This window comes from Tamandua tetradactyla, chromosome 13, assembly GCF_023851605.1.
Source record: "Tamandua tetradactyla isolate mTamTet1 chromosome 13, mTamTet1.pri, whole genome shotgun sequence".
Taxonomy (NCBI): domain Eukaryota; kingdom Metazoa; phylum Chordata; class Mammalia; order Pilosa; family Myrmecophagidae; genus Tamandua; species Tamandua tetradactyla.
In genome coordinates this window covers 26,276,736-26,304,061 of record NC_135339.1, presented here as the reverse complement: position 1 = coordinate 26,304,061, position 27,326 = coordinate 26,276,736, and the positions used below count along the sequence as shown (strand labels likewise).

At 38.4% G+C, this 27,326-nt stretch overlaps 1 protein-coding gene, 1 non-coding gene and 1 pseudogene across 3 annotated transcripts in view; 2 read left to right on the top strand and 1 right to left on the bottom strand.

Moving 5' to 3' along the window:
• Positions 1 to 27,326, top strand: part of SGPL1 (sphingosine-1-phosphate lyase 1) — a 106,835-nt gene that overhangs the window by 34,520 nt on the left and 44,989 nt on the right. The gene's annotated exons all lie outside the window — the stretch shown is intronic.
• Positions 174 to 280, top strand: LOC143654728 (U6 spliceosomal RNA). Its single transcript, XR_013161919.1, has one exon. It is a non-coding gene; the product is annotated as a U6 spliceosomal RNA (small nuclear RNA).
• Positions 356 to 1,737, bottom strand: LOC143653766 (ribosomal oxygenase 2 pseudogene; annotated as a pseudogene).

Below are 27,326 nucleotides of genomic sequence, written 5' to 3'. Positions count from 1 at the left end.
CACTCTCTGGGACACTTAATAATCTACTGTTTCATGACTCTGAAGTACATATGGCCTTTTGAGTAACTTTAACAGGTAGGTCTTGTGTTAGTAGATATACAGGTAAGGAAAGTTATATTATCTTCTTCTTGGCTCATGTGTATAACGTCTTTGCCTTTTAAAAATATATGCAAGTGCTCTCTTTGGCAGCACATATACTAAAATTGGAACAATACAGAGAAGATTAGCATGGCCTCTAAGCAAGGATGACACGCAAATTCGTGAAGCGTTCCATATTTTTTAAGAAACAAAAAGGAAAAAAATAAAATATATATATATGCAAGTAGAATAGAGACTTGATTACAGCAAGTAATCGTTAGATTACTTGGAGTAAACATTCTCTCCAGAGAGACAATACCAGACTTTCCTTTTCCTCATTATATTAAGTTTCAGACCCTTGACAGAAATAGCTGAGCTGTCCAAATTTGCTTCAGTGCATCTATATAGGATAAAAGCAAACAAAGTACATGAAACTCTGTCTCCTCCTCTTTCCCATCATGTTTGTCTCTCTCCTGTTCTTTAAGGAATGATAGATGCAAACCATCCTTTTTAAAGTTTCATCAGATCCATCCTGAGCTGGCCCTGCTGTGAGGACAATGTGGTCTTTAAATTGCAATCTTACTATGCTGCCCAACTTCGGTAACTTTCCACCTGGTGCGGAAAGCTCTGTTCCACCCCCCCCACCCCCCCCCATAATAAGGCGGCATTATGCTTATAACAAAATCTTTCTTCATATCTGATGAAAGTAGTTCTTTGGTGCTCCCTAGCTGGTCTTCAAGCATCCTCAGAAAGTCATTTAATCTTGTTGCAACAGTTGTGGTTTTCACCAGGAGTAGTTGCTAGGGTATGTCAGCTCGAAAGTCCACATCTTCCTCTGCAGCATCAAACACAAGCCCAGAAATGGTGTCCAAGAGGAAATCTCCTAATGAGTTGTACTGGTGGGTGTCGGCATTCACATGAGTAGAGTGGGCCAGCCCTGGAGGTGTATCTGCTGAATGAATGCTCCCTCTGGGAAAGTACAGCAAATCATTTATCTGCAGCATGAGCTCATGTGTGTGTGGACTTCCCAATCTCGTTCTCAGTCTCCACATTGAACTTCCATGCTAGGGTATGGTGAGGTGGTAGAGGTGCCAGTGTTTCTCTCCCCCCAGCTGCAGGATGAAAACCTTGACATCATCATAATGAGGGGTAGGCCCTGGGCTCTTGGGGGAATGATGTCCACATTTGAGCTGACCAAGGGTCCAAAGTAACATTCCACCTTCTCTTGGATCCTCCAGTGCTCATCCTTAAATCTCTGAGGTTGTAAAACAGAATTGTTGCCTTTTCCGATCAAAATCTTTTCTCAGCTGAAGAAACTGAGCTTTGCTATCTTTATTCAAAGCCTTCTTCCCACTGACACACTGACATGCATTGACAGCTCTTCAATAGTACAGACCCCAGCTGCACAGGCCCTTCATATCAGTTCACTTGAACAGGGACTGGTAATACATATCCAGTGTACAATGATTCTCTGAATGAGAAGGGACTTCGGCTCCCAGAATTCTTTGAAAAAAGGCTCTGTCTTGATGAGTGAGAGCAACTGGGGCTGTCAGAAAGTTTAAAGCAGAAGGCACATCAACAGCCTCAAGTTTCACTTGCTTATAGGAAACAGGCCCCCTCTTCCTTACCAGTCCCAGCAGGCTTTCCTTTCTTTGGCATCATTTTTGTGTTCAAGACATAGCAGTGAGGAAATACAAACCAGGCAAGGCCTGTTGCATGTGGCTACAAACTGGCTACTTGTAGCATTTAAATTAGAATATACTTCATAAAGCCAACTCTGTTTCTTAGGTGGCATTTCTCTTTTCCCACCCAAGGAAACTAGATGGTATTCATAGGTGAGTCAAGGTTAGCATATGCTGACTTGTTGGTAGTGAGTGAGATTTGAGTGATAATTGTTTGTCAAGATCAGTGGTTTTTTGTTTTCAAACCTTTTTTTATTGTATAGTATAACATATATACAAAGCAAAGAAATAAAAAAGCCATAGTTTTCAAAGCACTCTTCAACAAATGGTTACAGGACAGATCCCAGAGTTTGTCATGGGCTACCATACAATCTTCTCATAAGTTTCCTTCTAGCTGCTCCAGAATATAGGAGGCTAGAGGGCTTAAGTATTTTTTTTACCCTCACAATTGGCTTTTTTTCCTTCTTTTTTTTTGTAAAAAATAACATAAACAAAAAAGCTATAAATTTTGAAGCACAGCACCACAATTAGTTGTAGAACATATTTCAGACTTTAACATTGGTTACAATTTCACAATTTTAGGTTTTTATTTCTAGCGGCTCTAAAATATTCGAGACTAAAAGATACCATTTTAATGATTCAGCATTCATGTTCATTTGTTAAATCCTATCTTCTACGTATAACTCCACCATCACTTTTGATGTTTCCATACCTCTCTTTAGGGTTGTTTGGGCTATGGCAATTCTAAATTTTTGCTTTTAGAAGGGTCTGTCACTGATAGGGGTTAGGGAGATAGAACTATCTGATGTTCTGGAGAGGCTGGGCTAGGTGTCAGGACTTCTGGCCCAGGGACCCATCTGGAGGTTTTAGGTTTCTGGAAAGTTACTCTAGTGCCTGGAGCCCTTGTGGAATCTTATATATTGCCCTAAGTTTTCTTTAGGATTGTCTGGAATGGTCCTGTTTGGGGGCTGGCAGTTTATGATGGGTAGCAAGATCTAACTGAAGCTTGCATAAGAGCAACCTCTAGAGTAGCCTCTCAACTCTATTTGAGCTCTCTCTGCCACTGATACTTTATTAATTCCACTTCTTTTCCCCCTTTTGGTCAGAATGGAATTGTTGATCGCATGGTGCCAAGTCTGAATTCAACCCTGGAAATCATCTCCCACATCACCAGGGAGATTTTCACCTCTGGATGTCATGTCCCATGTAGGGGGGAGGGCAATGATTTCACTTGCAGAGTTGGGCTTAGAGAGACTGAGGCCACATCTGTGCAACAACAGAGGTCCTCCAGAAGTAACTCTTAGGCATGCCTATAGGTAATCGAAGCTTCACTACTATATGAGCTTCACAAGAGTAAGCCTCATGATCGAGGGCATGGTCTATTGATTTGGGTATCCCTAAATTTCTTGATTAGAATTTTTTTTTTTTTAAGTTGAGATGAATTTATTTTGGGCTACCCACAGGGTGTCACCTGCTTCCTTTGTGACCATTTTTAAGACCTCTGGGCTGAATTAATGGGTAGGTGGTGGCCAGGTAACAGATGAAATCTAGCCATCTGTTAGGATTTGATCCTGGATTTGGGATTATTTATACCATTATTTATAGCCAGCAGACCTACCAACGACATAATTTGGCTATTTCTTGGTTTGGCCCTTACTCTGCTACCTTCATTTTTTTTTTTTAATTAACTTAAAAATTTTTTTTTAAATACCAAAAATCACCAAATGAACATAAACATTCATAACTTTTAATCATTCCATTCTACATATATAATCAGTAATTCACAATATCATCACATAGTTGCATATTCATCATCATGATCATTTATTGGAATATTTGCAGCTATTCAGAAAAATAAATAAAAAGAAAACAAATTCATACATACCATACCCCCCACCCCTCCTCTTCACCGATCATCAGCATTTCACTCTAAATTTATTTTAACATTTCTTCCCCCTATTATTCATCTTTATTCCATATGTTCTACTCGTCTGTTGATAAGGTAGATAAAAGCGGCATCAGATACAAGGTTTTCATAATCACACAATCACACTGTGAAAGCTATATCATTATACAATCATCTTCAAGAGACATGGCTACTGGAACACAGCTCCACATTTTCAGGCAGTTCCCTCCAGCCTCTCCACTACATCTTGACTAACAAGGTGATATCTATTTAATGTGTAAGCATAACCTCCAAGATAACCTCTCAACTCTGTTTGGAATCTTTCAGCCACTGACACTTTATTTTGTCTCATTTCACTCTTCCCCCTTTTGATTGAGGTTTTCTCAATCCCCTGATGCTGAGTCTCAGCTCATTCCAGGATTTCTGTTCCACGTTGCCAGGAAGGTCCACACCCCTGGGAGTCATGTTCCACATAGACAGGGAGAGGGTGGTGAGTTTGCTTGTTGTGTTAGCTGGAGATAGAGACCACATCTGAGCAACAAAAGAGGCTCTCTGGGGGTGACTCTTAGGCCTAATTTTAAGTAGGCTTGACCTATCCTTTGTGGGGTTAAGTTTCATATGAATAAACCCCAAAATTGGGGGCTCAGCCTATAGCTTTGATTATCCACACTGCTTGTGAGAATATCTTGATTAGGATCTTGATCCTAGGGACATTTGACGATGTCTGGAGACATTTCTGGTTGTCACACTTGGGGGTGGGGGGTTTGTTACTGGCATCTAATGGGGAAAAAAAGACATAATGTCTTATAAATTCAATGTACATGAGGAATTAAGCTGCAATAATTCATTATCTTCAGGTACCAAGTTTAAATCCATTACTAATTCAGGGTTTTGAAAACTAAATGAACCTTTTTACCCAACAATTTTCCCTTCATGTTTTGCATTTTTCTTCTGGAAAGAAATGGTTAAAAGTTTGATATAGAGAAGTGAGATGCAACAGTATCTCTAATTTTAATTCTTTCAAAATGTTTTCATTAATAGTATTCTCTTCAGTATGTTGCAAAAATTTTGGAAACATAGTAAGTAACTGTGAAGCTTACTCTTAAAGCCTTGCTTGCTATAACAGTAATGTCTTTTTTAATCTTTAGATATGTTCAACATCTTGTAATATATCAGTTTCCCCCTTGTAGTTTTAGACTCAGTTCATTAAGAATCCAAAAATGTCAGTTAAATACACCAGTTTTGTTATCTGAATATCATTTTTTAAAATATTTGCCAAAATGAGATTTTCTTCTTACAAGAAAAATGTGAATCTCATTCCTGAGTTCATAAACCCTGTGTAATATTTTCCCTTGAAATAACCAATGACCTTTGGTATGACACTTGTAAGTGGGTATAATTAGTTCCAGTCTCTGAGCAAAATACATCCAGAAGTGAGCATCCTTCAATAAATTAACTTTCACTGTTTTTCAATGCTTCCATGAGATTCTGTGGAATTTCCCTGGATGCTAAAGCCTCATGATATATGAAACAGTGATTCCACATAGCACCATTATTAGAAACTTTTTTAATTACTCTGCTGTTTTCCAGTTGTGTTTGTAGTTCCATCACTTGTAATGCTTTTGCAGTTTTCCAGTTTCTGTTGACCAACAATGCACTTTTCTATTTTCTATAAAAATATCTAATCCACTTAAGTGTGAGATTAAATTTAAACAACATAAAAAGTCCTCCATAAAGTCATGTTGTCATGCATATCTGACATAAACTAAAAGTGTTGTGCAACTTCTGATATCAGTGCTTTCATCAAGTTGGATTCCAAAATCTATACCACACCATTACTGAGTAATGAGCATTGTTTTCAAATGTTCTGCAATAGCAGATTTGAAGAGATATTGTGTTATCACTCAGAATAATTTTCAGTGTAGCAGTTATTTATCATCAAAAATTGTATCCACCATGTACAGACATGCTGGACGAATAATATTTTTAGCAGCCACGTGAGCCATTTTCTCCTTTGCCACAAAATCTTTACATTCTTAATTAGGCTTTGCCCCGTCTAATATTATGTATAGTTTGTACATATTCATAGCAGAATTGGGAATCAGCCTGGGATTAAGAATTTTCCACAGGGAATTGGTCTGATTCTGAATCAGTCAATATGTGTAAACATACAGAACCCAATTATTGAGAGAAGAACCATGCTGTGGAGTAAGGGGAAGTTGGAGTTGTCATAGGAGATGGAAGTGTGAAGGTTGAAATGAGCTTGCTGGATATTTATCAGGCATCTCCAGATACACTCGAGCAGTGTGACTGAGGAGAGGAAGGGGCTCTTTACAAAGATTATGCTGGGGTAAGGAAAACCAACAGGGAGTGTGAAACAGTGCAGGGCTGGCAACAGCCATTATTACTCCTAGGTCTGAAGAACCCAGGAGGGCATCCCTGAGGGAGCTTAGGTGTAGCTGCAGCTGCAGAAGAGGGTGACCTGGCAATGCAGTCACTGCCCCCAGTGGCCTGGCAGGAAGGGAATCAAGGGAGTGAATAGATACTTCCAATGCTTTCTTCTCACACTCTCTGATGTACTGGAACCTCCCACTGGTGAAAGCCAAGTGGAAACCAGAGAATAAGGGAGCCTGGTTGATTGAATTCGTGGAGAGCAGCCTCAGTGGGGCACATGGTCGAGTTGGAGAAGTTGGATAGTAAATCTGGAGGAACAAAGGGAGAGTATCCAGTATGCTGAGGTAATAAGAAGCAGGACAAGTTACTTTTGAAAGGTATAAGCAAGGTAATAGTCCTTGAGCAGGTTCTCAAAGAGTGGGTAGGATATGGATTGCTACAGAAAGGAAATGTTTTCACTGATAGGAACAGAAGGATTGATTCAGAGGCAGAGTGTTGTCACACCCTGGCAAGTCCAGAGGTGTTTTGTTCCAGTAGTAGCTTTAGAATCTTAATTGCTCAGAGGGCATTTAGAAATCCTGTAATCTAGTTTCCCTTGCTGTGTAAAAATCCCTTCCACACTGCCTTGCCCATAGTGGGTGTGCACTTCTTTCTCAGGAGATTCTTCCTATTTTTGGAAAATTTTTCATTTGTCCAAATCACTGAATGTATCATTTAGGATTAAGTTTGGCAGTATATAACAGAAAACCTTAAGGTAATAGAGATTTTAAAAAGATAGAAATCTGTTTCTCTAAAGTAAAAGAAAGCTGGAGGTATAGATGCCTCCTGGCTGGTATGGCAACTCTCAGGTCTTCAAGGTTTCTGGTCACTTATCTCGGCCAGCATAGCTGCTTTGGGCTCCAGCTGCCATGTTCATGTTTCATTTAGCAGAAAGAAGAAAGGGAAGGAGAAAGCTTGCCCCACTTTTTAGTTAAAAATGTTTATATGTACAGTTTTTTTCTTGTACATACAGAAGGGTATATAAAGCACTCATATAAATTTTAAAGAGTAATAGTAAAGGAAACAACCATATATTTGCCACCCAAGTTAAGGAATGGAAGCATTTACCCCTAATCTTCTGTTCCCTACCCTCATATATCCCCTTCCCTCCGCTCTAGGAATAATCACTATTTTAACTTTTAGAATAGTTATTCCCTTGCTTTTTTTTAATATTATGGCCATCTACTTATGATTCCCTAAGATTTGTTTGTTTGTTTTTGAACTTGGTATAAATGGACTTATATGTGTTTTTTTGTGATTTTCCTATGTTGAGATATTCGAGATTCATCCATATTGTATGTGGCTTAGTTCATTTATTTTCATAGCTTTATATTATTTCTCTGTATGACTAAACTATAATTTATTTATCCATTTGACTGATGGTGGACATTTGGGTTGTTTCCATTTTGGAACGATTTTGAACATTATTATTATGAACTTTCTTGTGTATGACAAGCAATTACAAGTGCAAGAGTTTTCTAGGATTTATACCTAGGAGTGGAATTGCTGGATTGTAAAGGCTGCACATCTAACTAATACCAAACTTTTCTAAAGAGAGTGATTCAGTTTATACTTCCATCAGCAGTATGTGAGAGTTCTTGTTTCTACACAGCTTGACAAACTTGATATTTATAAGGCTTTTTATTTTTGGCCAGTCTGGTAGGTATGTAAATATAGTTGTGTTTTCAATATGCATTTCCTTGATTGCTAATGAAGTTATGTGCCTTTTAAATGCTTTGCAACCATTTGAATATCCAGTTTTTTATGGGTGCAGCTTCATATCTTGTGACTTGTCAATTATTTTTCTGTTTCTTCTTGTAGTTCTGTTAAATCTTACTAGGTGCATGCGGATTTAAAGTTGTTGCATCTTATCCAGTAAATTGAGTGTTCTAAAATTTAGTAATGCTTTTTGCCTTAATGTAAAATAGCTATATCAGCATTTTGTTAAGAAATAGGCAAACCTTAAATATTTGAATGAATGAATTGCCTTTGGTATAAGCAGAAGTCCTCTTAGCCCCACTATTTTTTTTTTAAGTTAAAAAAAATTTTTTTAAGCGTAACAACATACAAACACAAACATTCTTACATATGATCATTCCATTCTTGGTATATAATCAATAACTGACAATATCATCACATAGTTGTATATTCCTCACCATGATCATGTCTTAGAACGTTTGCATCAGTTCAGAAAAAGAAATAAAAGGAAAAAGAAAAAAAACTCATACATACCATATCCCTTACCCCTCCCTCTCATTGATTGCTAGTATTTCCATCTATCCAATATAGTTTAGCCTTTGTTTCCCCTATTTTTTTCTATACCCCTTATCACTCTCTTTCATTGATAACTAACATTTCAATCTGCTAAATTTATTTTAACATTTGTTCTCCCTATTATTTATTTTTTATCCGTGTTTTTTACTCATTTGTCCATACCCAAGATAAAAGGAGCATCAGACACAAGGTTTTCACAAGTACACAGTCACATTGTAAGAACTATATCATTATAAGAACTATATCATTATACAATCATCTTCAAGAAACAAGGCTACTGAAACCCAGCTCTATAGTTTCAGGTACTTCCCTCCAGTCACTCTAATACACTATAAACTAAAAAGGGGACATCTATGTAATGTGTAAGAGTAACCTCCAGGATAACCTCTCGATTCTGTTTGAAATCTGTCAGCCACTGACACTTTATTTTGTCTCATTTCTCTCTTTCCCCTTTTGGTCAAGAAGGTTTTCTCAGTCCCTTGATGCTGAGTCCCAGCTCATTCTAGGATTTTTGTCCCACAGTGCCAGGAAGGTTTACACCCCTGGAGTCATGTCCCATGTAGAGGGGGAGGGAAGTGAGCTTGCTTATGTTAGCAAAGCACTATTCTGACACAATTGTCATTTACATGTGGTACTAATTCATGGAATGAATAAATTACTGTTGAATAAAAAAATATATGGGGTTTTCTTTTCTTTTATTTGAGGTATAGCTTTCATACAGTAAAGGGTATACATCTTAATTATACACGTCAGTGAATATTATTTACGTATGTATGCATTGTAACTGCCTCCACCCAGATCAAGATTTTAAAAATTTCCAGCACCCTGGCAAGCTTCTTGTCCTTTCCAGTGGATACCACCCAACAATAATCAGTTCTCTCACCATAGGTTAGTTTTGTTGATTTTCAAACTTCATATAATGTCATCATACAATATATTTTCTGTGAATAGTATCTTTGTTCAACATTTTATTTCTAAGATTCAGCCATCCTGTCATGTAGTGATAGTTTTCTTCTATCTCATGCTGTACTGTATAATAATATATGAAAATATTCCTGTTTATTTGTTCTGTAGTTGAGTATTTATGTTTTCCAGTTTTTGATTACTATGAATGATGTTGCTATACTCCAGACATGTCTTTTGTTAAATATAAATGAAATTGCTGTCCTATAAAGTCATACTACCAAACAGGTGTCCAAAATTGTTGTGTCAATTTTACATTCCTAAAAAGTTTTCTTATTATATGTGGTAGTTAAATTCAGTTGTCAGCTTGGCCAGGTGAAGGCACCTAGTTCTGTTGCTGCGGACATGAGCCAATGGTACGTGAACCTCATCTGTTGCTGATTACATCTGTAGTCTGGTAGGAGGCGTGCCTGCTGCAATAAATGATTTAATTGGCTGGTGCTTAAATGAGAGAGCTTAACGTAGCACAGCCCAAGCAACTCAGCATTCCTCATCTCAGCACTCGCGGCACAGCCCAGGTCTTTGGAGATAAAGAAAGAAATCACTCCGGGAAAAGTTGTTGGAACCTAGAGACCTGGAGAGAAGGCCAGCAGAGATTACCCTGAACCTTCCCACGTAAGAAAGAACCTCAGTGGAAAGTTAGCTGCCTTTCCTCTGAAGAACGAACAAAATAAATCCCCTTTTATTAAAAGCCAATCTGTCTCTGGTGTGTTGCGTTCCAGCAGCTAGCAAACTAGAACATTATAGAACTTTCGAATTTAGGTTTGTGTAAAATACCTTACATTTCTGTAACTTGCATACTAAACAGAATAGATAGCACTGACATTTCTTTCCTGAAGGAGTACAGGCATTTTTAAATGTGAAATTCTCTTTTCTGTAATTTCCCTGGAGAGTAAAAGCTTATTGTGTTTATCTAGTCTATAAATATTCATAAACATTTGGTGGGAACAAAACAACCTTGATTCTTTCTGAGTATTGAAAGGGTTCTGTTGAGGGCCGAGTTTAGAGTTGTAAGACACTATTTGTAGTGGTTAATTTCAAGGCTAAAATAAAAATCCTCTGGAACTCTTGGAATAAAATGTCTGTTGTGATGTATTTATACTCAGTATTGGGGAGGCTGTTCTCTGGAGGCTTTTTCTAAAATCACTTATATTAACTCTTTTAAAATATATTTTGACAGGTAAGTCAGAAAAGTAATAGATCGATCCTATGTTGAGTTACAGTCTCACTGCCATCAGGTCTTTAAGGCAGTTGAGGCAAATAGAAAACTCTGTTTCAGGCCATCATAGAAGGATATCTAGGACAATCGGAGAATGCCAAGAATGCTTCTTGACTAGCTATATTGCAACCAGGGCAGAAGAAAGTCTAAGATTATATTTACCCACCCCTTTGGTAATTTAAGAGTCAGTTGCTTAATAGTTAATAGTAGTTAATAGTAGTCTACCTGGATTGTTAAAAATCAGGATTATGATCTGTAAACATGTAAGCAGCTGATTTTGATCTTGTTTTGGGGTTAGGTAATGGGGCACTTGCAACTTTCTGATAGAGTGTAGATTGTAGACTTATTCTGAGGCTGAGTCGACTTAAACGACTTTCTTACAGAACTAAGCAACTCACTATTAACATGCATTTTACTGTCAGTAAAGAAAGTGTAACATAGATGCAGGACTCAAACTATTTAAAGCTTATCGCAGCACTACCTTTGGGACTTTGCTTGGGATTTTATTTCTGCAGATTAACACAATCAAGTCACTGAAAATCACACAGCTTCTGAGGAAGAGCTAAAATGAGAGTCAAAACTTTTGATTACTAGTCTAGACTTTTGACTGTACCATAACTACCTTTCTGGAGAACACCATCAGCATGACTGTTAAAGAACCCAGAAAGAATGGTGATGAGTTGTCCGTGCTCTTCAGATAGCTTGGGTAGTTGCTGTAACATGTGCTTGTGAATCACCAAAGAAAAAGCAGTGTTTAAAAAAAGTTTCATCATTTTAGCAGATAGTTCTGTTTATGAACTCTTTAAAAAATTTTGCCTTTAGGCAGTAGCCACTCTGTTTACCTAATTTATATATAATTGCTTTACAGATTTCTAAGTTATTGTTCGATGCTTATGATTGCCTTCATTTGGAATCTAGAGCTTTACTCTCTTTTTCTGGAATTGTGAGATTTCTTCTGCCTTTGGACCATTAGTAAACATTTTAGAAGGCACTCTTCCCCCCACTTTTTGAGAAAGTCTGAATCTGAAGAACCTTAGGTGGTTGGTATTATTTGAGGGAGTATTTGCTGTACATGAATTGTCAGGTCATAAGGCTTTTTGTTTGTGTACAATGATATAGTTCAGTGGTTTTTAGTATATTCACAGAGTTGCGCAAACATCACAGTAAATTGTAGAACATTTTCAAAAATGTTTAAAAAACATTTTCAAGAGAAACTCATACTTCTCATTTCCCCTTAACCCCTTAGCCCTAAGCTGGGGGATGAGATGAGGACAACAGTGTGCCAGCCCAGTTTCTAGGCAAACAACTATCTACTTTCTGTCTCTATAGATTTGGCTCTTCAGGACATTTCATATAGATGGAATCATACTATGTTGGCCTCTTGTGATTGTGTTCTTTAATTTAGGATAACATTTTCAAGATTCATCCACATTGTAACATGTATCAGTACCCCATTCTTATTGCAGTCATGAGGCTTTTTGTGGAGAATTTTAAGCAATGGATATATCCAATAGTGTTTCTGTTTCACACTCGCCTATAGAGGACATAGGGCCTTGGGCTTACTTTGTATATGACAGTTTGTAATACAGAGGCTACATTTATGATTCATTTTAGAGCAGAGGTTATTAACTTATTCCATGTAGCCCCAATGACAGTCTTTCTGCATATCCTGAAACCTTGGCAAGATTTTATGTTTATAAGCATTGGATGGGAGTGGGAGGTGGGGTAGTTGAAAGGATCTCTAGCTTTTGTTAAAAGACAGTTTTTAAAGAAAGGTAAAATCATGATTCTTCTATAGGTATAAAAGGAACATGTAAAAAATTTTATGTTACTTATAATGAGGGAGCCAGGCAGATGTTACAACCTGTTCAAATCAGAAAATTCAAAGCTGATTCATTTATAGATGAGGAATATTGAAATGAATATGCAAATGGCGGTATAACTGGTTTCTTCCATACTGGAGAAGGGAAATCTGTTGACCCTTGTTTCAGTTAGCTAAAGCTGCTGGAATGTAACATACCAGAAGTGGATTGGCTTTTATAGAGGGGATTTATCAGGTTACAAATTTACAGCCGAAGGCCATGAAAATGTCTGAATTAAAGCATTAGGAGGGAGATACCTTCTCTGAGGAAAGGCTGCTGGCATCCGGGGTTGCTCTGTCATGTGGGCAGGCACGTGGTGACATTTGTTGGACTTTCTGTCTTGGATTTTGGTTTCAAAATGTCTCTCAGCTCTTTTGGGTCCTTCTGGCTTCTCCTGGGGTGTTTTCTTTCTCTGAACTCTCTTCAAAATATCTCTGCCTTTTATCCTCTCATAAAGGACTCCAGTGTGAGGATTCAGACCCACCCTGAATGAGTTGGGGCACATCTCTGTGGTCCTACCATATAAGGTCTGAACCCACAGGCATGGATTAAAAAACAGGCTTTTCTGGGGATACAAACCAGAACAGCTCTCTGCGGGACATGGCAGAATTTGCATGTTTATAAATAAGAGTTATTGTGCATTACTACCAGTTATCTGTAGCTTTCAGAGTTGCAAAATACCTCCCATAGAATCAGAATCAGATAAATTGGAATGGTGACCTAGACAATGCATAATTTCCATTGAAAGCACACATTTTCCCCTGCACTTTAAACAGATTATCAAAACAAAGTCTACAAATTTTAATTAAATAAATAAATTAATTAATTAATATATTTTTTACATGGGCAGGCACCGGGAATCGAACTCAGGTCCTTGGGCTTGGCAGACAAATTTTAATTTTAAATTTAGATTTCATCAACTGCTTGCTTCAGTTTTTTTTAAAATGGTTTTTATTGTAAAATATAAAATCTATAGAAAGCAAAGAAAGAAAAAAGCAATAATTTTCAAAGCACATTTCAACAGGTAGTTACAGAAAAGATCCCAGAGTTTGTCATAGGTTACCTTTCCATCAGCTCAGATTTTTCTTTCTAGCTGCTCTGAAGCACTAGAGGCTAGAAGGAATATCAAAATAGTGATTCAGTCGCCATACTTGTCTATTATATCACATTTTCTCTGTTGTATCTCTTCTTTCTCCTTTAATCCTTGCTTCAGTTTTTTTTTAATTAAACATTTTTTATTGATATATATTCACATACCATGTTATCATTCAAAGTGTTCAATCAGTGGTTCGCAATATCATCATATAGCTGTGCATTTATCATCACAGTCAACTTTTTTTTTTTGTGAAAAATATATACAAAAATGTAATAAATTTCAAATCACATCACAATAGTTGTAGAACAGATTTCAGAGTTTGGTATGGGTTATGATTCCACAATTTTAGGTTTTTTCTTCTAGCTGCTCTATGATACTGGAAACTAAAAGAAATATCAATATGGTGATTCAACAATCATACTCATTTATTAAACCCTACCTTCTCTATGTAACTCCACCATCATCTTTCATCATTCTCCTACTCTGTGGGAATATTTGGGCTATGCTTATTCTAGCTTTTTCATGTTGGAAGGAGCTATTGATAATAAGGGATAGGGGATGGAACTAGTTGATGTTCTGGAGAGGCTGGCCCCTCTGCATTTCAGGATTTATCAGGTCCAGGGACCCCATCTGGAGGTTGTAGGTTACCCTAGTGCATGGAACCTTTGTAGAATCTTATATAATGTCCTAGGTGTTTTACAGGATTGGCAGAAATGGTTTTGGTTGGAGTTTGGCAAGCTATGATAGGTAGCAATGTCTTACTGAAGCTTGTGTAAAAGTGACCTCCAGAGTAGCCTTTCTACTCTTTGAATTCTTTCAGCCACTGATACGTTATTTGTTACACTTTTCCCCCTTTTGGTCAGGATGACATTGTTGATCCCCTGGTATCAGGGCTGGGCTCATCCCTGGGAGTCATCTCCCACGCTTCCAGGGAGACTTTCACCCCTGGATGTCATGTCCCATGTAGTGCGAAGGGCAATGATTTCCCTTCCAGAATTGGGCTTAGAGAGAGGCCACATCTGAGCAACAAAAGAGGTCCTCCAGAAGTAACTCTTAGATGTACCTGTAGGTAGGTTACTTGTTTCAATTTTAAAAAGTAGTTCCTTGGTGATTGAATTTTTTTGGTTTTAACAAAGGGGATTTATTAGGTTACAAATTTACAGTTCCAAGGCCATGAAAATGTCTAAACAAGAGGATACCTTCACTGAAGAAAGGCCAGTGGTATTTGGAACATCTCTGTCATCTGAGAAGACGCGTGGCTGGCATCTTTTGCTCCTGGTTTTATTGCTTTCAACTTCTAATTCCAGTGGCTTTCTCTTTGAGCATTTGTGGGTCCTCTCTTGCTCCTCAGGAACACCTCTCTGAGCTCTCTGTGTCCTGCATGCAGGTCTACTCTTAGCATCTATGGGGTATTTCTGTCCCCTTATTTCCTTCTCTTGATTTATCTCTCTGCTCTCTGTATCAGCTCTGATTTCAAACAGCTCTCTTTCATACACGGGCCAGGAAAGGATTAAGACTCACCTTGAATTGAATGGGTCACATCTCCAAGGAAACAACCTAATCAAAAGGTGCCATGCACAATAGGTCTGCACCCACAAGACCGGATTAAAATAACTTGGTTTTTCTGGGCTATATAACAGTTTCAAATCAACACAATTATCCTGATAGAGCATGGTAATAAATCTTGTCTTCTTGTCTCTTATTTACTTCATAATCTGGAATGCTATACAGTTTAAGATTCCTGGCATTTTGGTAAATCATTTATCCTGAGCAAGCCTAGTTTCAAGCAAAAAAAAACGATGGCCATTGTTCCACTCAGAGATTTGAAGGAATTAAAAAGAGTATTATGAGAGAGCAGTTTCAAGATGGTGGCTTAATGAGGTGTGGAATTTAGTTTGTCCTCTAGAGCAGCTAGTAAATAGCCAGGAACAGTACAGAACAACTGCTGGGGCTATGTCAGTGACCAGACACACAGCATGTACCAGTTTGGATAAGCTGGACCAGCTGTGATCCCACCTGGAACTGTAAGCCCCCCAAGCCTTGGAGGCTGGTGCCCCTTCCCCACAGGCTGGTTCCCTGAGGGGAAAGGAAAGAGACTTTACTAGCAGCAGGGGCTGAGCTTAACCAACCTCCACTTGTGAAATGAATTAACAAATTCTGACTGCTGAAAATAGGCCCCCAGCTCAGATAAACCTTGAAGAAGTGCTAAAGGCAGTAGGAGTTTTGCCCCTGGAGAGAGGGGGTAGGGCTGAAGGGAAAAAAAAACAACAACCCACAGAGGTTTTTTAGATTGGACAGCACAAAATAATTGAAAAGGGCTGGACCCTAAAAAAGGGGGGTGGGGCACATAGAACCTGTGGATACATAGAGCAATTTACCAACTTAAGCTCTTGAATTGCAAACCCTAGGAATGGGGATCCTACTCTGAAAAGGATTTTTTTTTTTTTTGCTTTGTTTCTACTGCTTAACTGCTCATTACATAAAACTGCAGGGCTTCTCAGGCTCCAACTGCCCCAGGCAAGGGTGGACTTAAGCTTGTCTGAGAGATAAGGAGGCTGGTCAGGTGAAAGGAATTAATTCCCTGGAGGCTGTGCCTTCCCCAGGAGAGGGGTGGGGCCAACCTCATGTGGAATCCCCTCCTCAAGGAATTCAGACCCAGGCACTGAAAAACCGAAGCAATTAAAGCCAGCCTACAACGCCTCCTCTGTCTCAGCCACACCCCCAGCAGGGAGAGTCTGCTGAAGTTAAAGACAGTACATCACTTTATACTGGTGGGAAGCCGCAGGCAGACAAGTGTCATGTACTGGGCAGGATAGGAAAAGCACAGAGTCTAGAGGCTTCATAGGAAGGCTGTCAAGTTGCTGGGTCTTATCCTTAAGGAAAACTGATACAGGTGACTCTTTCCTCTTGAGAGGAGGCAATCTGGTCTGGGAAAATCTGGGGACTATAATATCTAAGTATACTTTCCTAAAAGGAAAAAAAAAGGCTCTATATAGGCAGGGCAAGAAACAAGAACTGAAAAATTCTAATCTGTTAAAACCTATGCTACAGGTCTAGAATAAGCTGAACTGAATGTCGAAGAACAGATAGAGAACAAAGCCATTCAGCAAGAAAATTCCAGGTAAAAGAGGGAAGACAATCTCCAGAATAAACGAATTAAGGGAATTAAATGCCTAGGCCAGCAAAAAATAAGGAGTCATACTAGGAAAATTGAAAATATAGCCCAGTCAAAGAAACAAACTGGCAATTTAAATGAGCTATAAGAGTTGAAACAGCTAATTCAGGATGTTCAAACAGACGTGAAAAATCTCATCAAAAATCAAATCAAAGAATATGTTGCCAACTTCCAAAAATTTGGTAAGTTTCATATTTTGTTTTCCTTTATTTTAAATTGATCTTTCACTTAATTCCAGTCTTGATGAAGAATATATTCTGCATGGCATTTAAAAAAAATTCCTTTCTATGTATGTCAGATTTTGTTAATTGTGTTGTTTAAATCTTCTATTTCCTTATTGACTTTTTTGTGGCTTGTTCTATCGATTACAGAAAGAGGTATGTTAAAACTGCTAGCTATGAATGTACTTTTGTCGATTTCTCCTTTTAGTTCTGTCTGTTTATTCTTCATATATTTTGAAGTGCTGTTATTATGGAAATACAAACTTTCAATAATTAAAAAAACAAATCAACGAGTTGAAGGAAGATATAAGAAAGGTAATGGGCAAACAGAAAGAAGAAATTGAAAGTCTGAAAAAAAAAAAAACAATCACAGAACTTCCGGAAATGAAAGTCACAGTAGAAGAGATGAAAAAAAAGCAATGGACATGTACAACATTAGATTTAAAGAGGCAGAAAAAAGGATTAGTGAACTCCAGGAGGGACATCTGAAATCCAACAAGCAAAAGAAAATATAGGGAAAAGGATGGAAAAGTATGAGCAGAGACTCAGGGAATTGAATGACAACATGAACTGCACAAATATATGTGTTGTGGATGTCCCAGAAGGAGAAGAGAAAGGAAAAGGAGGAGAAAGACTAATGGAGGAAATTATCACTGAAAATTTCACAACTCTTATAAAAGACTTAAAGATCCAAGAAGTACAGCGCACTCCAAGCAGAATAGATCCAACTAGATCTATTAGCAAGACACTTACTAATCAGAAGGTCAGATGTCAGAGAGAAAGAAAGAATTTTGAAAGTAGCAAGAGAAAAGCTATCCATCACATACAAGGGAAGCCCAATAAGACTATGTGTAGATTCCTCAGCAGAAACCATGGAGGTGAGAAGACAGTGGTATGATATGTTTAAGATTCTAAAAGAGAAAACCTGCCAACCGAGAATTCTATGTCCAACAAAATTTGTCCTTCAAATATGAGGGGGAAATTAAAACATTTTCAGACAAAAAAAAATCACTGAATTTGTGACCAAGAGACCAGCTCTGCAAGAAATACTAAAGGAAGCACTCAAGGGAGATAGCAAAAGGCAGGAGAGAGAGAGGTATGAAGAGTGTAGAAATGAAGACTATCAGTAAAGGTCAAAAGAGAAAAAAATTAGATATGACATATAAAATCCAAAAGGCAAAATGGTAGAAGAAAGTACTGCCCTTCCAGTAATAACACTAAATATTTATGGATTATACTCTCCAATCAAAGAACATAGACTCACAGAATGGATTAAACAGGACCTATCTATATGCTGTCTACAGGATTTTCATTTTAGATCCAAGGACAAACATAAGTTGAAAGTGAAAAGTTGGGAAAAGATATTTCATGCAAACAATAATCAGAAAAGAGCAGGAATAGCTATACTAATATCCAACAAATTAGACTTCAAATGTAAAACAAAATAGACAGAGAAGGACACTATGTATTTATAAAAGGAACAGTTCAACAAGACATAACAATCATGAATATTTATGTATTTGAGCCAGAAGGCTGCAAAATACATGAGGCAAACACTGAAAATACTGAAAAGGGAAATAGACACCTCAACCATAATAGTTGGAGAGTACAATTCCCTGCTCTCATCAATGGACAGAACATCTAAACAGAGGATCAATAAAGAAACAGTGAATTTGAATAATACAATAAATGAACTAGACTTAACATTTATAGAACATTACACCCCACAACAGCAGGATATACCTTTTTCTCAAGTGCTCGTGGATCATTCTCAAGGGTAGACCATATGCTGGGGGTCACAAAGCAAGTCTCAATAAATTTAAAAAGATTGAAATCATACAAAATACTTTCTTAGATCATAAAGGAATGAAATTGGAAATAAATAACAGGCAGAGGGCCAAAAAATTCACAAATATATGGAGGCTCAACAACATACTCATAAACAACTAATGGGTCAAGGAAGAAATTACAAGGGAAATTGGGAAATATCTTGAGGCAAATGAAAATGAAAACACAATGTATCAAAATTTATGGGATGCAACAAAGGCAGTGGTAAGAGGAAAATGTATTGCCTTAAATGCCTATATCAAAAAAGAAAGAGCAAAAATTGAGGATTAATGGTCCACTTGGAAGAACTAGAGAAAAAACAGCAAACTTACCCCAAAGCAAGCAAAAGGAAAGAAATAATGAAGATTAGAGCAGAAATAAATGAAATTGAGAACATGAAAACAGTCAAGAAAATCAACAAAATGAGAAGTTGGTTCTTTGAGAAAATCAATAAAATTGATGGACCCTTAGCAAGGTTGACAAGAAGAATGGAGAGGATGAAAATAAATAAAATCAGAAATGGAAGAGAGATGTAATCACTGACCCCAAAGAAATAAAGGAGGTAATGAGAGGATACTAAGAACAACTTTATGCTATTAAACTAGACAACATAGGTGAAATGGACAGCTTCCTAGAAAGGCATGGACAACCAACATTGATGTGAGAAGGAATAGATGACCTCAGCAAACCAATCACAAGTAAAGAAATTTAATCAGTTATTAAGAAGCTCCCCCGTCCCAAAGAAAGTCCAGGATCAGATGGCTTCACATGTGAATTCAACCAAGCATGCATTCAAGAAAGAATTAGTACCAATCCTGCTCAAACTCTTCAAAAAAATTGAAGAAGAGGGAAGGCTATAGCCTACGTCATTTTATGAAGCCAACATAACCTTCATATGAAAGCCAGACAAAGATACTACAAGGAAAGAAAACTACAGACCAATCTCTGTGATGAATATAGATGCAAAAATCCTCAACAGAATTCTTGCAAATCGAATCCAGCAGCATATTAAAAGAATTATACGGCATGACCAAGTGGGATTTATTCCAGGTATGCAAGGATGGTTCAACATAAGAAAATCAATTAATGTAATACACCATATCCACAAATCAAAGTAGAAAAACCACATGAGCATCTTGATTGATGTAGAAAAGGCATTTGACAAAATTCAACAGCCTTCTTGATGAAAACACTTCAATGGATAGGAATAGAAGGAAACTCCTAAAGATGATAAAGGGAATATATGAAAAACTCACAGCTAACATCATCATCAACTGGGAAAGACTGGAAGCTTTCTTCCTAAGATCAGGAACAAGACAAGGAGGTCCACTGTCACCATTGTATTTAACATTGTGTTGGAAGTTCCAGCCAGAGCAATTAGACAAGAAAAATAAATACAAAGCATCCGAATTGAAAAGGAAGAAGTAAAACTCTATTTGCAGATGATATAATACTATACGTCGAAAAACCCAAAAAATCCACAGCAAAACTACTAGAGCTAATAAATGAGTACAGCAAAGTGGCAGGTTACAAGATCAACACTCAAAAATCTGTAGTGTTTCTATACACTAGTAATGAGCAATCTGAGGGGGAAATCAAGAAAGAAATTCCATTTACAATTGTGACCAAAAGAATAAAATATTTAGGAATTAATATTTAGGAATAAATTTAGCTAAGGATAAAAAAGACCTATACAAAGAAAACTACAAGAAATTGCTAAAAGAAATCATAGAAGACCTAAATAAATGGAAGGATATACTGTCTTTATGGATTGGAAGGCTAAATATAGTTAAGATGTTAGTTCTACCCAGATTGATTTATACATTCAATGCAATACCAATCAAAATCCCAAAAACTTAATTTGCGTAAATAGAAAAACCAATAACCAAGTTTATTTGGAAGGGCAGGTTGCCCTGAATAGCTAAAAATATCTTGAGAAAGAAAAATGAAGTTGGAAGTCTCACACTACCTGACTTTAAGGTGTATTACGAAGCTACATGGTCAAAAAAGCATGGTACTGGCATAAAGATAGATTATTCGAGTCTGTTGGACAGTATTCAGTTCCATTGGTCAGGGATATCTACATAATGTGTAAGAAAAACTTCCAGGATAATCTCTCGACTCTGTTTGAAACCTTTCAGCCAATGAAACTTAATTTTGTCTCATTTTTCTCTTCCCCCTTTTGGTCAAGAAGGTTTTCTCAGTCTCTTGCTGTTGCATCCCATCTCATCCCAGGATTTCTGTCTCATGTTGCCAGGGAGATTTTCACCGCTGGGGGTCATGTCCCACATAGTGTGGGGAGGAGCTGTGTTGGCTTAGAGAGAGAGGCCACATCTGAGCAATAGAAGAGGTTCTCTGGGGGTGACCCTTAGACTTAATTCTAAGTAGGCTCAGCCTACTTTTTTCAGGATTAAGTTTCATAGGGGCGACCCCCAAGATCGAGGCTCAGTCTATTGGTTTGTTTGTCCCCACTGCTTGCAAGAATGTCTGAAATTCTCCAAATGAGGAAGGTGGATATTTCCCCCTTTCTTCTCACTCCCCCAAGGGGACTTTGCAATTACTTCTTTATTCACTTCCAGATCACTCTGGAATTTATCGGGGCATCACACTAACCTGTACAAACCAACAAAATCTCACACCCTATTCAAGATTCCATGTACTTATGATGTTAGGTAAACTGACCATACAAGTTAAATTAGGATATGCACTACCCAAAATATAAATTTTGTACTGAATAAACATCTCTCCCTTTAGACTCATGCAGAAGTTGAAGTTTTAAAACGTGGACGATATCATCCTTTACCCAGTCTTCTGATATACCTTAATCCCATCCAGATCAGCTTCATTCATGGTCCTGCTTGATGTCTGATCACTTTCTCAACTTTTTAAACAGTTCCTGCGGGGGTATTGCTGACTGTCATAGTTTCAGAGCTCTAAATGAGTCACAGGTGTCGCATAAATACCTGAAGTTTCTGGGAAAGACCATGTTATATACAAACAGCTCAGTATCTCAGAATTTAGAATTAACAGTTACACCTCCTGAATATATGCGACTTCTGTGAGGGCTTACAATCTAGGACCCTTTGCAATAAGCCCCACCCTGATAACCCATCCTCTCGACTTCAGATCACTGAATTTTTGTATTGTAGTTAGTTCATATGATTGAGACATGATAATATTTGTCTTTTTGTCCCTGATATTTCATTCAACATACAGCTCTTAAGGTTCATTCATCTAGTTGCAAGCCTTACAGCTTCATTCCTTCTTGTGCTGCTCAGTAGTCCATTGTATGTACACACCATAGATCCCCCTTCCATTCCTCAGTTGTTGTACCTTTAGGCCACCTCCATTCATTGTAGATTGAACACTGCCGCCAGAAACACCAGTGTGCAAATGTCTGTTCATGTCCCCACACTCGGTTCCTCCAGGTATACACTGAGCAACAGAGTTGCAAGATCATATGGCAACCCCACCCCTAGCCTCCTGTGAGACTACTACGCTGCCTCCAAGGGGCTAGACCTCTCTCTCATTTCCCTACCAACAGTGACTATGTACATCCCTCTAGCCCTTGTTTCTCTCTGTTCATTTTTAAACAGTTTTATTCACACATCATACAATCCAGCCTAATTGTATAGACATACCTTCACCACCATACTCTGTCTGATGACATTTCCTTTTCTTTCACACAGAATCCATACCCCTCTCCCAATTCCTCCACCTGTTGACATTCAGTTTTGGCATAATGCCTTTGTTACATTCAGAGAAAGCATATTACAGTGTTACTGATGATACCAGACCCTAGCTTACATTGATTGTACTTTTCCCTATACACCATCTATTTTTAACACCCTGCAATACTGACATTAATTTGTTCTCCCTCATGTAAAAACATTTTTTAGTTTGTATATTTAATCACCATCCTTGTACATGCTAGGCTTTCCTAAATTATACCGTGTCAGTCTTTATCTCTATCTTTCCTTCTGGTTTCATTCGTGCCCCTAGCCCTTCTCCCTCTATCATACTCACGTTCAGTTTCATTCAGTGTACTTATATTATTGTGCTACAAGCAGTCAGTATTGTGCTATTGGTTTCTGAATTTTTACAATCATTCCTGTTGCACAATCTGTATTCCTTCAGACCAATTGCCTAATCGCTATCCTGTTTCTATTTCCTGTTAGTCTGTGTTCTTAACTTCAGTTCTTCAAGTTCACTAATTAATGTTAGTTCGTATTAGTGAGACCATACAGTGCTTGCCCTTTTGTTTCTGGCTAATTTCACTCAGCATAATGTCCTTAAGGTCCATCCGCATTGTTACATGCTTCATGACTGTATTCTGTCTTATAGCTGTGTAGTATTCCATTTATGTATATACCACAGCTTGTTTAACCACTCATCCGTTGATGGACATTTGGGCTGTTTCCATCTCTTGGCAAGAACTAGGCTTCTTAGAAGAGTCATGTGCATTATCTTTCCAGATTCCCTGATTTTTAGTTCAACCCACAGTGATCTTGCCACACACCAGCCAGCCGCTCCACTGAAATTGGTCTCCTAAGATTTCCAATTAAGTTCAAGTTCTCAAATGCAATAGCCACTTTCCTTTATCATTTGTCATCTTTTCTTCCTGGCTTAGCACCATTTATAGATTTGATTGTATTTTTCCTCTATCACCAATTTGGCTTCCTGATACCGTCCTTTTTATTTCCTCTACTTCTGTTTCTTCCTTCTTAAGTCCTTTTTTTCTGTTTACCCCTTACATGTTGATATTACCCATGGTTCCATCTCCTGCCCAGTTCCCTCTCACTCTACATATTCTCTCTTTCTCTGAGTGACCACACCAAAATCTATGACTTCAACTCAACCAGTCTGCCAGTTACCCCCCAACTCTGCTTATCGAGCCCAGAACACTCTCCTGAGACCCACATCTGAATTTCCATTTGGGTTCTCATGTGGTCTTTGAAGTTCTTCCTCCAAAGTTTTTCTCCCTCTTCCTTGTAGGACGAATGTTACCACAGCCTGCCCAGTCAGTCTGGAAGGTCTCCATGATACTTCCTACTTTGTCATCCTTCAATAGAATTAGTCAGGAAGATACCTCAATTCTACTTACTAAATGTGTTTTCCTAATTTCACCCCTCTTCCCCATTCTTTTTATCATAGACTTCGTCACTTATAGCATGGATCCTTGCCCCAAACTTCCCACTAGTTCCTCTGCCTCTTGCCTGGCTGCCCTTCAATTCATCTTTTCCATTGCTGTCAGCATATTTATAAAATGCAAATGAGACAGTGTAACCCCTTATCTAAAAAGTTTCAGTGGTTTATATAGTCTGCACAGTAAAGTTCAAATTCCTCAGCATTTTATACCAGTAATCTCGTGTACTGGCCCTAGTCTATCTCTCCAGGTTCATTTCCCACCAACCCGGCAGAACTATCTTAACACTAGTGGTGACTATATCCCAAACAAGATTCTGAGGAGCAGTTCCTCAGGATATTAATAAAAATCTGGTAAAAATAGTTTTGCAAAAGGGGGGAAACATATTTAAACACTGTAAAAGTCATTGAGAATATCCAAGAAAAACAGAGAGGTAAACCAAACTCTTGTTTTTTACTGAATACCTATTAACATGTCTGTTAACTCAATTTGAAAAATATACTGAAGGCATTTGGACAGCCTATAATAATACTAAAAATAGGTGATGCTTTCTTGTTTCTCCTTCTCTGCCTGGGTGTCATTCATTCGTTCATTCATGTCTTCATTCAAAAATACTCATTATTGGAGGAGCAGGCAAGATGGTATATGGAAATTAGTTGGTCCCCCATAGCAGCTAGTAAATAGCCAGGAACTGTATGGAACGGCTGCTGGGGGGACATTAATGCCAGGACACACATTGTACACCAGTCTGGAATGGTGGAACAGCTGAGGGTCCCACACAGAATGGTAAGTCTCCCAAGCTGTGGGGGCTGGCACCCCTGCCCTACAGCACAGAAGTCTGGTCCCCTCACCTCAGGGCGCCTCCTCAGGAAGACCTGTCCTCAGAGTCTTGCTGTGCACATGATGTGACCCTGGCAGGAGGCCTCCTCAGGAGGCCCTGTGCCTTGGTGCCCCACGGGTCCTGCCCTCTCCTGATGCATGAGCACGGGCACTGGCCTCCCTGAGGGCTATCGAGCCCTCAGGCCAGGGAGCTTGGGGTGAGCCTTCCAAAGGGCGGAAAGCATGAGGGTGACTGGATTTTGAAGTCAGACTTCCTCACGTATGATGATGCAGGCTGAGGGTCAGTCAGAGACCCAGGGAGAGCCCCAAGTTTTATTCTGAGTAGGATCACAAGTTAGAAATTTCCAGAGGAAAAGCCTTTAACCTCCTTAAGTTACACTACTTAGCATATATTTGATATTTAGTATCTCTGATAGCACCATGACTAGTGCAGGAAGGGTTGTTTCTACAAATGATTTTAAATCTGGCAAGTCTAGGTGTCCTAACTCAGTGACAAAAATAGATAATCTTTTTAGTAAACTACATATGGGGAACGAGGAGCCCAGATGCCTTCTGTTTCCATTGTGGTATGCTTATGGAGGGAAACACTTATCCCTTCTGTGTGAGCCATGTGGGATCTTGCCAGTTATTCAAGAAATTCTCATTTCTAGTCTTCAGAGGACATAATACCAACGTTATTTTTTACTTTTGAAGGAAACCTCTGGCATCCTCGCTGTAGGTTATCTGGTTAGTGTAGGGGTTCTCTGGGAATTTGGGACAAACTTGGAATCATACCTTGTGCAAGTTTGCATACTCCTTAGTCTTTTTTCCCCACATCTTAACTACTTGTCTTGGGTTGTAGTTAATTGCTCTTACACCTGCCTCCTTCAGCATGTTCATCTGCCTAACAAACTTAGTTTTATGTATTTCAGTCTTCTTTACTAGTTTAAGCTCCCCATGGTGCCTTGCTTGATATATTTCAGAATAGAAGTGCTCAAAATAGTTAATTGAAAGAATCAGCATCTGTTTTCACTTTATGCCTTGTCCTGTCCACAAGTGAATAAATAAAGTAAAACGACCATTTGACAGTGCTTAGCACCCATCAGCTTTTATGAGCTTAGAAGCTTTGATTTTTTTAGGAGTGCATTCCTAAGGATTCGGCAGCATTTCACGTGTGTCTCCTTTGTGTGTCCAGGACTGTTTATGTCTCAGTGATGGAAAGGTGCTCTGCCTTAATACTCCAGAGCTAAATAAAGAGCAAAAGTGCTTGTGGAATAGCACTGAGCTTAGATCCGATTCTGACCAGGTATGCTTGGAAGGGAAAACATGGGCCATTAAGTATTTTGAGATGAACTTCCCAGGTAGTGGATCTCTTTACTCACATCGCAGAATTTTGGGGAAGTGTATGGTTTGCTCTTTCTTTCCTGAGACGTGATGATTCAGTCTTTTCAAACATTTCTGCATCACGATCACTGGTAGTTGCTCTAGAGGTTGTTCAGAATTAGTCTGGTTTTGTTGCTCAGTTCTTACTTTTCTTTAATGACCCAAGGGAATTTTCCCATTGGGCTTATGATCTGTTTTTGCCGATAAACGTTAATGCCTTTTGAGGCTCTGCAGACAATAGTATTTTCTTATTTTACTTTGCACTTTTTAAGTTCTGCGAATGTTATATGAAAGAGAGTCGGAGTCAGTTAGCTTTGTTTTCTGTTTTATTAGGCAGAAGTAAAATAAGAATAAATATAACACTTCTTAACCTGAGTCTCAGTCCTTAGATTACTATTTGATCTTAAGACATTTAAGGCAGTATAGGTGAGCCAGGTAAAACAGGATTTCCTTTTCATTCCTGCTTTAATGCTTGAATTTCTGGCTCCTCTGAAAAAACTGTTAGGTTTGGAATTGTATAATTGTATTAGCGGTTAAAAAAAGTAGAAGGAAGAGGAAAGAAATCCTTTTTTTTTCTGCAGGATTGCCAGATGGAAGATTCTGATTTTTATTTGTATCTACCCAAATAATCAATGTTAATAAGGAACAATCATTTGATCTTATGCCAGTGTTCTGATAAATCTGTATTGGCTTGGCTAGACCCTGAATACTTTTTTTTTATAGTATTTCCTAGGAATGCTTGGTGGATGTCTTTTTTCCCCTTATTTGAAAGATGGAGAGCTGTTCTAGTTTGCTAGCTGCTGGAATGCAATATACCAGAAACGGAATGGCTTTTAACAAGGAAAATTTAATGAGTTGCTAGTTTACAGTTCTAAGGCTGAGAAAATGTCCCAATTAAAACAAGTCTGTCAAGAAGGCCGATGAAGTTCAGCGTTTCTCTCTCATCTGGAAAGGCACATGGCGAACACAGTCACAGTTTCTCTCTCGGCTGGAAGGGCACATGGCAAGCAAGGCATCATCTGCTACTTTCTCTCCTGGCTTTCTGTTTCATGAAGCTCCCCAGGAGGCCTTTTCCTTCTTCATCTCCAAAGGTCGCTGGCTTGTGGACTCTGCTTTGTAGTGCTGCAGCATTCTCTGCTCTCTCTGAATCTCTCATTGTCCAAAATATTTCCTCTTTTATAGGACTCCAATAAACCAATCAAGTCCCACCCAAATGGTTGGAGACATGTCATCCCCTAATCC